This window comes from Callithrix jacchus, chromosome 16 (assembly GCF_049354715.1).
Source record: "Callithrix jacchus isolate 240 chromosome 16, calJac240_pri, whole genome shotgun sequence".
In the NCBI taxonomy this organism is placed as follows: Eukaryota; Metazoa; Chordata; class Mammalia; order Primates; family Cebidae; genus Callithrix; species Callithrix jacchus.
Window position 1 is genome coordinate 75141814 of NC_133517.1, and position 13294 is coordinate 75155107.

Below are 13294 nucleotides of genomic sequence, written 5' to 3' on the forward strand. Positions count from 1 at the left end.
CCTGAATTTGAATGGTAGCCTCTCTAGGTTGAGGAAGTTCTCATGGATGATATCCTGAAATATGTTTTCAAAATTGCTTCCATTATCTCCATGTCCTTTAGGAATGCCAATGAATTGTAGATGTGGTCTCTTTACATAATCCCATATTTCTCAGAGATTTTGTTCACTTCTTTTTATTCTTCTTTCTTTATTCTTTTCTTACTGCCTTGTTTCAGAATGCCAGTCTTTGAATTCTGAGATTCATTCTTCAGCTTGGTCTATCCCACTGTTAAGGTGTGCTTGCAATTGAATTATAAAATTCTTATGTAGAGTTTTTCAGTTCTATCAGGTTCGTTACATTCTTTTCTATACAGGCTATTTTGTCTGTTAGCTCCTGTGTCCTTTTACTGTGATTTTAGCTTCCTTAGATTAGATTTCAGTGTCCTCCTGAATATTGATGATGTTCATTCCTAGTCATATGCTGAATTGTATTTCTGTCATATCAGCATCTTAGCCTGGTTAAGAACCCTTGCTACAAAACCAGTGCAGTCTTTGGAGGAAAGAAGGCACTCTTGCTTTTTGAGTTGTCAGAGTTCTCACATTGGTTTTTTCTCATCTTTGACGGTTGATGTTCCTTCAATCTTTGAAGTTGCTGTTTTTTGGATGGATTTTTCTTTTCTTTTATCCTATTTGATGACCTTGGTGGTTTGATTGTGGAATAAGGTTGGTTCCATTGACTGGCTTTCTTACTGAAAGATTTTAGGATGTTAAGGCTTACCTTAGGACTCCTGGATTGAAAGCAGTTACTCTAGGGGACTGGTATCAGGTCCTTGTCTTGCTGTCTGTCTCATCGAGGTTAGGAACTTGTCGCTGGAGGGCTGAGGTGCTCCCCAGACCACTAGTCACAATACTCTGACTAGTGGTGCCAGCCAAAGCACATTGCAGTGCAGTGGCGGCAGGATCCATCCGAATTCACAGGTGCCAGCAGCAGCAGCAGCAGCAGCAGCAGCAGCAGCAGTTTCACAGTTCAGCTCTCTGTGCTACTTTCAGCCCTTTGGCAATGTGAGCACAGGGTTGGGGCATTGGTGGGAGTGGGGCTGGTAGGTTCCGTGCTGACCAATGCTTTGAAGACAATTCAGTGCAGCAGGGATAGGGGTGCACTCATGCTGGTACCAGTGGCACATAAGGAGCACATGTATATGTGTGTCAGAGAGGAAGGGAAGGGAAGGTCTTCTGTTCCTGCACACACCATGCTGACAAAATGATGTGGGAACTCTCTGTGGGTGACTGCCTGCAGGCAAAGTGGCACAAGGGAGGCTGCAGTGTGGGGAGAGTGCAAATGGGCTGGTGCGTGTTTGCGAGGGTGGGTTAATAGAGTGGGGAGGAGGGGGTGCTCTGATGGAGCACTGCTGGTCAGGCACAGTCCACAAGCTTAGGAGCTAAGATGCAGACCTCTGGAAAGTACTTGGGGTTTGCACTGCAAGCAGGCATAGTCAGGCTAGGGCCCCAGGAGAGGCCAGCAGATGAGGTGGTGCTCAGGTTGGACCACCTGATCTCATGGGCAAGACTGCCCAGCAGAGTTCATGTCCAACAGTTCCCCTAGGGCTAAAGTTTACTATAGGATCAAGTGGAGCCTAGGGGATAGGCATCCCTGGCTGTGCTCCACTACAGGCACTCTGATACCAAACCCTGTGAGTGCCACACCAGCTGGAGTTCTGCCCCTACCACTTTTGTAAGCAGCTTTCCCTGTTAACTCAAGTGTCCTTGCTGGTAAAGAGGTTTCCTCCTGCTGGGATTCCAGAGGCCTGTGGCCAGAGCAGGTTGCTCTTTGCCAGTTCAATTAACCCCCATCTGCAGGAGTTGTTCAAGGCAAGGAACAAGTCCTGATGTATACTAGCCCCATGCAGGGTTTCCAGCCTCCTCCCTCTTCATCCCAGCATCTGTGTCTTCTCTGCTTTCATTCTCAATGCCTTCCCTCTGAAGATCTGTTAGGAGTGCAACAGTCCCGCTGATGTCCCTGTACCTAGATGGGACATGTTCTTCCTGGCTGCATCTAGTTGAATATCTTGAAGCAAGAATCAAAATATGTAATTTCAGTTGCATTCAGTGTAATTCAGAGATTGATTTGTAAAGAAGTAGTAACCATTTATTATCATTTTTCTTCCCTTTCTAGGTGCCTTATACATATCCCCATTCAGTTATTAATTTTTTTCTCTCATGTGAGCAGTTGTGAAATGGTAACGTTTATATTTATTCTTATTATTTCATCGTTAAAATATAAGTATTATTTTATATTAACATCTTTGTTTATGTTTTATGCATAAACATTAAATGTTGTGATAAACTGTATTCAAGTATTCAAATTCCATATGAAATAAAAGTGACTTATTTTATGCATTTCCATGTCTGTACTCAATAAAAAATGCCATTAAAAATACTAAACAGCTGGCCGGGCGCGGTGGCTCACACCTGTAATCCCAGCACTTTGGGAGGCCGAGGCGGGTGGATCACGAGGTTAAGAGATCGAGACCGTCCTGGACAACATGGTGAAACCCACTCTCTAATAAAAATTACAAAAAATTAGCTGGGCACGGTGGCACGTGCCTGTAATCCCAGTTACTCAGGAGGCTGAGGCAGGAGAATTGCCTGAACCCAGAAGGCGGAGGTTGCGGTGAGCCGAGATCGCGCCATTGCACTCCAGCCTGGGTAACAAGAGCGAAACTCCGTCTCAAAAAAAAAAAAAAAAAAAAAAAAAAATTAAGCAATTAAAAAAACTCTCTGCTCACCTTTTCTTCCACATCTTTTATGGTGTCAATGTGTGGAAGAGTTGGGATTTCTAGTGGAAAGAAGAGAGATGTGGAGGCCAAAATGGGCAGAATGCCATATGTAATAATTAGTAATGGTGCAAAATACTGTCTGGCTAACAATATTAAGGAGCCCAGAAATGCTTCTAGACCGCTAATAAATATAAATGTACCTTTAATAGTAGACCTATAAAAGGAGAAAATATGTTAAATAAACAAAAAAATCCTATTACAATTGACATTTTTTTTCTTCTGAAGCTGACATTTGTCGCTGTAATTATTCTTTTTTTAAAGAAAAATTGTGTTCCTGTATTTATTAGCAATAAATCAACTGTATTTATTAGTCAATAATATCAAGTTTTATTTTGGATTCATATGGTATACGTTTAGGTCTGTCACATGGGAGCACCCTGTAATGCTGAGAGGTTTGGGATATCGATGATCCAATTACCTAGGCAGTGAACATAGCACTCACTAGGCAGTTCTAACCTCACCCCTCTCCAGCACTCCCCAGTGTCCATGGCTCACATCTTTGTGTCCATGTATACTTAATATTTAGCTCCTACTTATAAGTAAAAGCATGTGGTATTTGTTTTTTTTTTCTTGCTATGGTTAATTTGCTTAGGATAATGACCACTAATTGCATTTATGTTGCTGGAAAGCACATGACTTCAATGATTTTTATGCTGCATGATATTTCATAGTGTAAATGTACTATATTTTCTTTATCCAATCTACCGATGATGGACATCTAGGTTGAGTTGATCAACTATTCTATTGTAAATAGTCCTGTGATGAACATATGAGTACATGTGTCTTTTGGGTAGAACGATTTATTTTACCTTGGGTATATATCCAGGAATAAGATTGTTGGATCAAAAGGTAGTTCTGTTTTAAGTTCTTTGTGAAATCTTCAAACTCCTTTTCACAGTGGCTAAACTAATTTATATTCCCACCAACAGTATTCCTGTTCTCTGCAGACTCACCAGCATCTGTTATTTTTTGACTTGTAGTAATAGCCATTCTGACTGTTGTGAGATGGTATCTCATTGTGGTTTTGATTTGCATTTTTCTGATGATTAGTGATATTGAACATTTTTTCTTTTTGGCCAGTTGCAGGTCTTTAGAGAAATGTCTTTTTATGTCCTTTACCTATTTTTGATGGGTTTGTTTTTTTGATTGTTAATGTAAGTTCCTTATAGAGTTTGGATATTAGACCTTGTCAGTTGTGTAGTTCGCAAATATTTTTTCCATTCTGTAGCTTGTCTGTTTACTACTCTTTTGATAGTTTCTTATGCCATTCAAAAGCTCTTTAGTTTCATTATGTTCCACTTGCCTTTTTTTTTTTTTTTTTTTTTTTTTGAGATGGAGTTTCGCGCTTCTTACTCAGGTTGGAGTGCAATGGCACGATCTCGGCTCACTGCAACCTCCGCCTCCTGGGTTCAGGCAATTCTCCTGCCTCAGCCTCCTGTAGCTGGAATTACAGGCACACGCCACCATGCCCAGCTAATTTTTTGTATTTTTAGTAGAGACGGGGTTTCACCATGTTGACCAGGATGGTCTCGATCTGTTGACCTCGTGATCCACCCGCTTCGGCCTCCCGAAGTGCTGGGATTACAGGCGTGAGCCACCGCGCCCAGCCCTACTTGCCAATTTTTTATTGTTGCTGTTGGAATTGCTTTTGAGGACTCAGCCGTAAATTCTTTGACAAGACTGATGTTGATAAAAGTATTTCCTAGGTTTGTACTCTAGGATGTTTGCAGTTTCAGGTCTTACATTTAAATTCGTACTCTATCTTGAGTTAATTTTTGTATATGTTAAAGGTAAGGGTCCAGTTTCATCCTTTTGCACATCATTATCCAGGTATCCCAACGCCATTTGTTGAATAGGGTTTCCTTTCCCCATTGTTTATTTTTGTTGACTTTGTTGAAGATCAGATGGTTGTATGTGTGTGGCTTTATTTCCAGGTCCTCTATTCTGTTCTCTTCGTTTTTATGTCTGTTTTTGGATAGTAACACGTTCATTTGGTTACTGTAGCCTTATAGTATAGTTTCCAGTCAGGTAGTATAATGGCTCCAGCTTTGTTCTTTTTGCTTAGGATTACTTTGGCTATTTGGGCTCTTTTATGGTTTCAAATGAACTTCAGAATAGTTGGTTTTTTTTTTTTAACCAATTCTGTAAAAAATGACACTGGTTTTTGATAAAGTGATAGCAATGGTGTCGAATCTCCAGATTGCCTTTGGCAGTATGACCATTTTAACATTATTGATTCTTCCCCTATAAGCATGGAATGTTTTTCTATTTGTTCGTGTCATCTATGATTTATTTCAGGAACGTTTTGTAGTTCTCCTTGTAGAGATATTTCACTTCCTCGTTTAGAGGTATTCCTGGGGTGTGTGTGTGTGTGTGTGTCTGTGTGTTGGTATTGTAAGTGGGATGATGTTCTTGATTTGGCTTTCAGCTTGAATGCTATTGTTGTATAGAAATTCTACTGATTTTTTTGTACATTGGATTTGTGTCACGAAACTTTACTGAAATTGTTTATCACTTCTGAAAACCTTTTGACAGAGACTCTAGGGTCTTCTAGGTATAGAATCATATAGTCAGTGAAGATAGATAATTTGACTCCTTCTCCTTCTTCTTCTTCTTTTGTTCGGATGTGGGTGAATTTTCTTTCTTTTGTATGATTGTTCTGGTGAGGACTTCCAGCACTATGCTGAATAAGAGTTGTGAGAGAGGTCATCCTTGTCTTGTGTCAGCTTTCAAAAGGAATGCTTCAAGCTTTGCCTATTCAATATGATGATGGCTGTGTGTTTGTCAGAGAAGGCTCTTACTATTTTGAGGTAGGTTTCTTTGACACCAAGTTTCTTGAGAGTTATTATCAATAAGTGACACTGGATTTTATTACAAGCCTTTCTGCCTCCACTAAGATGATCATATGGTATTTTTTTAAACTTTTTCTTATGTGGTGAATCACATTTATTGATTTGTATATGTTTAACCAAACTTGCATCCCAGAAATCAAGGCTGCTTGATCATGGTGAATTGTCTTTTAGATGTGCTGCTGGATTTGGTTTGCTGGGATTTTTTTTTTTTTTTTTTTTTTTGAGAATTTTGCATCTGTATTCATTAGGGATGCTGGTATGTACTTGTCTTTTTCTTTTTTGTCTTTGCCAGGTTTTGGTATCAGGGTGATGTTAGCATTGTAGAATGTGTTAGGGAGGAGTCTCTGCTCCTCTATTTTTTGGAATAGTTTCAGTAGAACTTTTACCAGCTCTTCTTTGTATGTCTGACAAAATTCAGCTGTGAATTCATCTAGTACAGGGCTTTGTTGTTGCCTTGTAGGTTTTTTGCTACTGGTTCAATTTTGGAAATCAACATTGGTCTGTTCAGGGTTTCAGGTTCTTCCTGATTCAATTTGAGAGGTTGTGTGTTTCCAGGAATTTATCTTTTCCCTCTAGATTTTGTAGTTTGTAATCAGAGGTGTCCATAATAGTGTGAGAGGATCTTTTGTATTTCTGTGGAATTGGTTGTAATATTACCTTTGTCATTTCTGATGGTACCTATTTGAATCTTCTTTTCCCTTTGTTTATCTATAGTAGTCTATTGTTCTTGTTTATCCTTTCACATAACAACTTTCGGTTTTACTGATTATTTGTGTGGATTTGGGGGTCTCAATTTCATTCTGTTTGGCTCTGATTTGAACTATTTCTTTTTTTTCTGCTAGCTTTAGGGTTATTTTGTTCGTTTTTCTAATTCTGCTAGGTGTGATGTTAGAACATCAGTTCCAGATGTTGCTAACTTCTTGAGGTAGGTGTTTAGCACTATAAACTCTCCTCTTAACACTGCTTTTGCTGCTTCCCAGAGATTCTGGTATGTAATGGCTCTGTTTTCATTTATTTCAAAGAATTTTTTATTGCTGCTTTGCTTTCATTGTTTATTCCAAAGTCATTCACTAGCTAGTTGTTTAATTTTCATGTAATTTTGTGGTTTTGAGAGATCTTCTTGGTATTGATTTCTATTTTCATTCTATTGTGGTCTGAGAGTATGGTTGGTATGATTTTAACTTTTTTGAATTTGTGGAGACTAGCTTTATGGATGAGCATATATTCAATCTTAGAGTATGTTCTGTGTGCAGATGAGAAGAATGTATATTCTGTGGGTAATGAATAGCGTATTTTGTAGATGTCTGTTAGATCCGATGTGTCGAATGTCAAATTTAATTTCAGAATTTGTTTTCTGCCTTGATGATCTGTCTAATGCTGTCAGTGGGGTATTGAAATTCCCTTCAATTATTTTTTGCTAAATCTTTGTATGTCTAGAAATACTAGCTTTATGAATCTTGGTTCTCTGATTTTGGGTACACATATATTTATGATAGTTAATTCTTCTTGTTGAATTGATCCTTTTATCTTCATGTAATACCCTTATTTGCCTCCTTTTACTGTTGTTGGTTTAAAGTCTGTTTTATCTAATATAAGAATAGTGACCACTGTTCCTTTTTGTTTTCTGTTTCCATAATAGATTATTCTCCAACCCTTTACTTTGAGCCTACTGGTGCTGTTACTCTATGCTGGGTGTTCCGAAGACAGTAGATGAACTGGTGATGTTGTTTTTAATCCAACTTGCCACTCTGTATTTTTTAAGTAGGGCATTTATACCATTTATATTCAAAGTTATTACTGATGTGTGAGGTTTGTAGTTTCTATTATGTAGTTGTTTTATAGGGATCGCAGCCTATGTACGTAAGTGTGTTTCTGTGGTAGCATGTATCATTCTTTCATTTCTCTGTTTAAAACTCCTTTGTGGATCTTTTGTAAAACTGGTCTAATGGTAATACATTCTCTCAGCAATTGTTTTTTAAAGTTATTCTTGTTACCTCCTTCCAACCCAATATGATCAATGTATCATTTGAATTCTGTCAATATTAAATGTATATATTAAAGACTTACTCACCAATAGCAAAATAGCATACAAATTGATAAATGGAATTTGAACTAGTTCTTTTTGCTTTTGAAACTCTTTAGTGATTTCACACTGCCCTTAAAATAAATTCAGTTGCTACCATGGCAAACTAGGCTTTCTGTATGATTGTCTGGGCTGTAATTTTCATTTTCTTTCTCCTTGCTAACTATATACCAATGATACTTTCTTATGCCAAACTTTTCTCTAGCTCAGGGTCTTTAGTTTATACTTAAAAAAATCTTTAACAAATTGGAACAAATGGAAATAAATGGGAACAACTGCCAATTGATCTACTCTAAATTAACTTATCTAAGAAATGTCCATCCATTGTTAGTATCATCCCCACCCCTCCCCCCATCTTAGTCTGCTTAGACTGTCATAGCAATGGTTTTTTTTTGTTTGTTTTTTTGGTTTTGCCATAAAAATACTTTATTAGGCCAAACTACACACTATAAAAATGCTTTAAAATGTAGCAGGAGGAGACGTAAAGACTCAAAGAGGTACAAAGAAGTAACAGTGGCTATCAGAATACACTAAAGAATCCACACTACTTCTCCCTTTACCTGGAGAAGGAAGCTTCTAGGCCACCTCCTCCTCAGCACACTCCTCAAACTCCTCCTCCTCAGCTGCTGCGTCTTGGTATTACTGATATTCTGACACCAGGTTGTTAAGGTTGCTCTCAGCCTGGGTGAACTCCATCTCATCCACGCCCTCATTCGTGTACCAGTGCAGGAAGGCCTTGTGCCTGAACATAGCTGTCAACTGTTCGGCATTGCGTTTCAAGAGCTCCTGGATGGCTGTGTTGTTACCGATGAGGGTGGCCTACATAGGCTGGGTATATTAAACAGCAGAAATGTATATATATATTTTTTAAGTTCTGGAGGGTTGGAAGTCAAAGATGAAAGATGCTAGTCAATTTGGTTTTAGTTGAGGGCTCTCTTCTTGGCTTTCAGACAGTTGCCTCTTTGTGTCCTCACAGGGCAGGGAGGAAGAGGATGCACTCTGAGATCTCTTTTTAAGAACACTAATTCTGTGGAATTTGGGCTTCCCACTTAGGACCACATTTAATCTTGATTACTTCCATACTCCAAATATAGACACACTGAGGCTTAGGCTGTACCATATGGATTTTGGGGAATAAAATTCCCATAGCACCCTCCACCTGGCTCCATTATGGCTACCTGCCTATTATCTTCCGAGTGCTTATTATGAGCTTGGTTTGTTTTTTTAATAAAAGTTTACTTAATTCTTGTCAATTTATCTCATTAATTTTCAAATTTATTGGGTCAAAAATCTGTCTGTGTTATTCACTGATATGTTCCTAGTGTCTGTCTCTGTGATGTTAATTCAAGGAGGCTAAAAGTTATCATTTCCCCCTACTTTTAACAGATTAAATGAATGATCTGGCTCTGTGCCATTTTACTAACATGCATTATGAAGGAATTTTGGCTTTAAGTAAGAATTTTAATAAAATTGTTTTTCAGTTACAAATATCTTTATTAGTAATTGGTAAAATTTAATAAGTCAAGGCAGATTTTGGCATTATATCAAGTAATTTAAACTTAACGAATATTTTGTACTTAGATAGCAGTTCTCTAGTACAGAAGTTATACTAGCCAACATTCCCCCAGGTTATATAAATAAAACATTGTCAAAATGCTGACGTTAGATTTCATAGTTACTCCCTATAGTTTTATTAGGAGATCTGTGATCATTTATACATTTAATAAAATTTATTTCAGTTTAAAATGCATACAGAACAATATATGATAAGTTTTTAAACATGGAAACTCAATAATGGAAACATTATCAACACTCCAGGGGGTCTTTTACTCACTTCTAGTCACTACCCACCTTCGAGTGGTAAATGCTTTCCTGATATCCAATAATAAATATAAAAATTTATCTGCTTTTGGTCTTTATATAAATGGATTCATTTTATATACCATTTTATGTCTGTCTTCTTTCACCAATTTCTTGTGAGATTATCTATTTTTCCACTTAGAGTTTAGATCATTAATTCTTACTGCCATGTGTATTTTATTGTTTGAACATATCAAAATTATATTGATGGAAATTTGGGTCAGTTTCTTTTGAGAGTTAAATAGTGATGCTATGGACATTTTCATATATGTTTTTTGATATATGTGTTAGACTTCTCAGTGGATTATAAACTTAACAGTGAAATCTCTGGAAAATAGGGTATAAATAGATTAAACTTAAATAGACGGTAGCAGTGAGTTTTGCAAAGGGGTTCTGCCAATTTTCACTCCTTCCCAGGGTATGAGAGTTGTTCATCATCTCTTTCAAGGGGTCCATGTTCTTAGATTGAAAGTCAATATTGTTAAGATGTCCCATTGTTTTTCCTAAGTTTTGATTTTCTAAAATTTCTTTCACATTTTACCTATTCTAGCGGGGGTAAGCTGGGATCATGTACTAAATATAATTTGCAATTATTGATGCTAATAGTTTGTTTTAACCATTATCAACACATTGGTCACATTGGATATCCAATTTTGTGAAGACACATCAAGATTTTGTCCGTTTTTCTATTGGCATTTTATGTTTTGATTTGTTTGATATATGCTGATTAATCCTTAGTCTGATATAATCCATCTCTCCATGGCCTGCCTTCTCAGCATCTTAGTTCTGCTTTGACAACCAGAAGTTCATACTTATACTTTAGCTTATTTTATTCATTTAAAAATTTTCTTTTGTGAGTTTTTTGTTCTACTCAACATTTTTCTCTATTATAAAGCCATGACAATTATCTTTTATGATTATTGATCATTCCTTTATCTTTCTAATTTTACCTGTCACATTTAGCTATGTAATCCATTTGGAATTGATTTTTTTGTGTGTGTGCAGCATATGAGCCAAGTTTAATGTTTCTCTATAGGCATATCTAATTAGCACAGGCTTTTTTTTTTTTCCAAAAGACCATCCTTTTCTCACTGCATTGCAATATTGTCTTTGTCATTAAGTCAGGCTAACATCTACATGTGTGTTTATTTCTGGATTTGCTATTGTGTTTCATTGATATATTTGTCTATCCTTAAATCAATATTGTATTGTGCTAAATGCCATTGCTTTTAATTAATCTTACTGTATGAAAGGGGAATTTTCTAGTCTTTTTCAGGATCTTCTTGACTATTCTTGTCAGTTGGCATTTACATACAATATTTTCGAATCAATTTACAATTTTTACAAACAAACTTGCTGGTATTTCTACTACTTTCTTTAGATATATTATGTTGTTCTTTTCCTAGCTTTGAGGAAAAAATAACATATATTCTACCTTTCATCTTTTCTAACACAGGCTTTTAAAGCTGTAGATTTTACTCTAACTAGTATTTAGGTTATTGCACAAGTTGCACACGTTTTGATATTTCATATTTGGTTATTGTTTCATTCAAAATTGTTTTCTATGTTTATACTGTATTGTGCAAAAATACTTTCTTTAAAGAAATGTATTGTGGGTTACTAATCTCTTAACATAAAATAATTTTCTAGTTTCTGTTACTGATTTCTAGGTTAATATTTAGGTTATATACTATTTCAGCCATTTAAAATTAGTCAAGTCTCATTTTATGCATTATCTTTATACAATAATCATGTAGAGCTTTTGGCATAACAGTTTAATATGTCAATCTGGTCAATTTAGTTAATTTTGATGTTCACAAGTGCTTACTTTGAATAAGCCTTTGGCCTGAAGGTGATATGTTAAAATTCCAAAATACGATTCGGAATTTGTTTATCTATCCTTTTAGTTTTCTCAGTGTTTAATTAATATATTTTTGAACTATGATCTCAGATATACATGATTTTAAGTCTCTATGCCTTCCTATTTTGTTACCTCTTATTATTATAGAATAATGCACTGTATCTCCAGCAAAATGTTTTTCATCAAATCCAATTTTATATGATATCTGTATCACCATATCTTTCTTTTGGTTAGGTTTTGAATACCATGTATTTTTGATGGTTTTCAATTCAAACTGTTTTTTACACATTACATTTTAAATGTTCATATTGTAAGTAATACAAAGTTGGATTTGTTATTTTTATACAAACTAACTATCCTGGATTTTTACTTAGAATAATCAACTTACATTTAATATATTTACTGATATGTTTGTTTATATATACTCTATTACTACTGGTATTCTATGTTATCTACACAATTTATATATTTTTCTTTACAAGTGGCATTTTCAGTTAGTGTACTATTTTCCTCTGTTAACTCCTTTAGTTTTCATCAATATTTTTTACATGCAAAGACTACATCAGTTTGGTTGATAAAGTCCTAAGTTAATAAATCAATGTCTAAAGTAAAATATTCCTGACTCCAACCTTTCTGATTTTACCTCCTTTTTTGTATTTATTTATTTATTGAGAACATGTTTAGTCACTGCGCTATGATGTCACACATTGTTTTTGCTCTCTTTTAAGCTTTTGTCCCTTAAGAGCTTACAAAAAGGAGGAAAAGAAATAAAAATCAAACAATGACAAGCACTACTTTGCCTTATCTATGTTAAAGAATATGTTTTGGGAGTGAGACTTGAGAGTTTTAATCCAGAAAATCAAGATGTGTTATATACATATATATTAATTTTAGTTTTAATTTAAGGCTAACAGCACAGATGATTATCTCTGGCAACAAAGCAGAGGAATGCTGTGTGTGTGTGTGTGTGTGTGTGTGTGTGTGTGTGTGAGAGAGAGAGAGAGAGAGAGAGAGAGATCGATCATGGTGTATCGCTCTGCCTTGGAGCCTGCAATTCTAATTCCACCATTGGATTTTATCACTTTCAACTATGAAAGTTATAAATCTCAAATTTGGTCAGCCAGGCGTGGTGGCTCATGTCTTTAATCCCAGCCCTTTAGGAGGCCAAGACAGGCGGATCACCTGAGGTCAGGAGTTTGAAATCAGCCTGGCCAACATGGTGAAACCCTGTCTCTACTAAAAATACAAAAATTAGCCAGGCATGTTGGTGGGCACCTGTAATCTCAGCTATTTGGGAGGCTGAGACAGGAGAATTGGTTGAACAAGGAAGGCAGAGGTTGCAGTGAGCTGAGATTATGCCACTGCACTCCAGCCTGGGCAACAGAGCAAGAGTCCATCTCAATATATAAATAAAATAAGTCTAAAATTTGGAGGTCTTGATTATAAGACATTAGGTGGTAACACCATAATAATATTTATTGTAAATTAGCTATTGGTTGTTATTTTAAAACAACCCAAGAGAACTTTGGGTTTGTAAGAATAATACACTAAATATACAAATTCAGATGTGGGGAGGGAGGTTGCTGAAATTTCTTTAAATAGACATTTGATTTAGTCTTATGTACATCTGGAAATTCCAGGCAGACTGAGATTCCACTTAGAAATGCAATTCCAGTTGCATTTCTCAGAGGAATCTTCAGCCTTACCTGATTTCAGTAGGTAGGAATTCATGACTACATAGTCTTCCAATGCTGAAGCACATTGCCACAGATCCTCTTCCAGTCATCGCTACTCCAAGGCAGAGGTAGGGCATATCTGCGAA

At 36.4% G+C, this 13294-nt stretch overlaps 1 long non-coding RNA gene across 3 annotated transcripts in view; it reads left to right on the forward strand.

Moving 5' to 3' along the window:
- LOC144579768 (uncharacterized) overlaps positions 1–13294 on the forward strand; it is a 656332-nt gene that overhangs the window by 515521 nt on the left and 127517 nt on the right. The window contains exon 6 of one of the 3 annotated variants that reach the window (XR_013528137.1): positions 7308–8056. The exons of the other annotated variants lie outside the window; for them this stretch is intronic. This is a non-coding gene — a long non-coding RNA (uncharacterized LOC144579768). Of the gene's footprint in view, positions 1–7307; positions 8057–13294 lie in introns of those variants that run through there. 3 annotated transcript variants of the gene reach the window in all.